Raw genomic sequence first — 2,767 nt, forward strand, 5'->3', positions numbered from 1 at the left:
GATGTGGCGGGAAGGAGGGTGAGTCTCTTTTAGAAGTGCTCCAGGTGTTAAAGATAACTTGGCACTTTAGAATTTTAGAGTTAATTCGAGCAGACAGTGATTTGTGAATTAGGCAGCTCTAAACCAGGCTGTGCTGATGGGGCGTGAAGGAGAAGTGTTTGGGGGGTAGACCTGGAAGCAGAGCAAAGAAATCATCTGCTTGATTCAAGTGCAGAACATTCCGGTGAAAGCCCCTAGTTAGTGGTTAGTTGCTGGTTTTGATTGGCTAAAATCATATATAGAGTTAGGTTTTGATTTGCTTACATAGGAACACAGACCACTGCAACCACCTCAGCCTCTGACCTCCCTTTAATAGATATATTTTTTGCCCTGGCTAGAGTGCTGTGGCGTCACTATAGCAACCTCAAACTCCTGGGCTGGAGTGTTCCTCCTGTCTCAGCCCCCTGAGTAGCTGGGACTACAGGCGCCTGCCACAATACCGAGGTAATTTTTGTATTTTTTTTGTAGAGATAGTGTCTTGTTCTTGCTCAGGCTGGTCTTGAACTCCTGAGCTCAAGCGATCCATCCTCCTGCCTTGGCCTCCCAGTATGCTGGGATTACAGGCATTCCAGTTAGTTATTTCAACACAGATAATAAATGAAGAAGGAATGATATGATTAGAGGATCAACATTTTGCATCCCCTAATGAATGAAGGGGAGCCAGGCATCCGTTATTGAAGGCTGCAAAAATCACGAGAAACACCTGTATCCCTCCAGCCTCGTGTATGAATTGTCCCTGTTGAGAAGAGGAAGGAGGACATTGTGAGGCTGATCCCAACTTTAGATCTAATTAGCAGTTTCAGGCAACACAGAGGACAAGGGAAACGGCGCCGTGGGACTGCAGCCAGCAAACTGGAGACTGTAGATGCTCTAAAGGACACACGATCTTATTTGTTTCTTCAACAAATGAATTGCAAGGGGGAAAGACAAGAAGTGGAGAAGTTACTGGAGATTGAAAAACTCAAGCAGGGTACACAGAGCCAACTGCCTTGGATGGATTTTATTTGGATTCCGAGTAAAAGCAAAAACAATTATTTATAAGAGAGAAATTTAAACACTGATTAGATATTTGATTATATTAAGGAAGTATTACTTTTCCTTTTTTTATTGTTTCAGGTTGAGAGCACGAACAATTTAGGTTATGCTGTTTGCATTTGTTAGGTAAAGTCCCTCTTATAACTGTGTCCTGCCCCCAAGACGGGTGCCATACACCAGAAGGTTGTGCCCCTCAAGTGGGAGCACCTCCATCCTCCTCCCTCGTCCTTTCTCCCCACTCCCTCAATCTCCTGCCCCCCAACTTGAATTGATTTGAGTTTTTCTCTTATGTGGGTGTGTGTTACATGACCTACTGGCTTCATATTGTATATTAAGAGGTTATTGGCTCAGCACCTGTGGCTCAAGTGGCTAAGGTGCCAGCCACATACACCTAAGGTGGTGGGTTTGAATCCAGTCCGGGCCCGCCAAACAACAATGACGGCTGCAACCAAAAAATAGCTGGGCGTTGTGGCAGGCGCCTGTGGTCCCAGCTACTTGGGAGGCTGAGACAGGAGAATCACTTGAGCCCAGGAGTTGGAGGTTGCTGTGAGCTGTGATGCCAGAGCACTCTACCCAGCGGGACAGCTTGAGGCTCTGTCTCAAAAAAAAAAAAAGAGGTTATTATTAATTATTTTAGGTGGGAAATTTGCATGTGGTTGTGTGAAAGAAAAAAGAGCTCTCATCGGTTGGTTACATATGGAAATATTTATGAAAAAATGATCTGACGTGTGGAATTTGTTTGACAGGTTGGGTGCAGTGGCTCTTGCCTATAATCCTAGCACTCTGGGAAGCCAAGGCGGGAGGATCCCTTGAGCTCACGAGTTCAAGACCAGCCTGAGCAAGAGTGAGACACTGTCTCTACAAAAACAAAATACAAAAATTAGCTGGGGATTATGGCAGGTGCCTTTAGTCCCAGCTACTTGGGAGGCTGAGGCAGGAGGATCACTTGAACCAGGAGTTTGAGGTTGCTGTGACCTATGATGCCACAGCATTCTAGCCTGGGCAACAGAGTGAGACTCTGTTATAAAAAAAAAAAAAATTAAACACAGAATCACTATATCATCCAGCAATTCCACTTCTGGAAAGAATTGAAGGCAGAGACTCAAATAGCTGCTTCTTTAGGACACTGAAGCTCACAGCAGTACTACCATGGTTCCCTGAAAATAAGACCTACTCCCCAAATAAGCCCTAGCAGGATTTCTATGCATTTGTTAAATATAAGCCCTACCCAGATAATAAGACCTAGTGATGGGCTAGATATACTACATAGCCATGCCCTACATTTCGGCACAGAGTGGTAAGATATCCCCTGAACATAAGCCGTAGTGTGTCTTCTTGAGAAAAAATAAATATAAGACAGTGTCTTATTTTCAGGGAAACACGGTATTCACAGCAGCCAAAAGGTGGATACATCCCAACTGGCCATCCGCTGCTGAAGGGTAAGTGGAACATGGCATATACCTGCAGCCGAATATTATTCAGTCTTAAAAATGAAGCAAACTCTGATGTATGCTATGATGCGGATAAGCCTTGAAAACATTATGCTCCATGAAATAAACCAGACGGCAAAGGAAAAATATTGAATGATTCCACTCTGTGAGGCACCTCGAATAGTCAAATTTATAGAGACAAAGTAAAGTAGTGGATACCAGGGGCTGTGGAGGCGGGAGTGGGAAGTTACTGTTTAGGGTAC

The sequence above is a fragment of the Otolemur garnettii genome, unplaced genomic scaffold, assembly GCF_000181295.1.
Source record: "Otolemur garnettii isolate 467f Iridium unplaced genomic scaffold, OtoGar3 scaffold00018, whole genome shotgun sequence".
In the NCBI taxonomy this organism is placed as follows: domain Eukaryota; kingdom Metazoa; phylum Chordata; class Mammalia; order Primates; family Galagidae; genus Otolemur; species Otolemur garnettii.